A 284-nucleotide genomic window follows, 5' to 3' on the forward strand; every position below is an offset into this window, starting at 1 on the left:
ATTTAAAAATTTAAGGCTATGCACTATTCTATTCTGAGTGATATTTTTTGGGATGGTGTGCTATTGAATTTTCATCTGTGTTCCCTTTTCTTGGACTGATTCTCATTATTCTGAACAGACTTTACTTCCTTCATTGATTTGCCTTTGACCTCTGACAAAATCAATTGGCTATACTTACATGGGCTTATTTTAGATCTCTGTCCTATCCAATTTTCTATTTATCTATTTCACTACCTTTTTTTTTTTTTTTTTTTTTGGAGGGGTTTTTGCTAAAGGGCGCTTGT

Source organism: Tupaia chinensis, unplaced genomic scaffold, assembly GCF_000334495.1.
Source record: "Tupaia chinensis unplaced genomic scaffold, TupChi_1.0 Scaffold143979_1, whole genome shotgun sequence".
Lineage (NCBI taxonomy): Eukaryota > Metazoa > Chordata > Mammalia > Scandentia > Tupaiidae > Tupaia > Tupaia belangeri.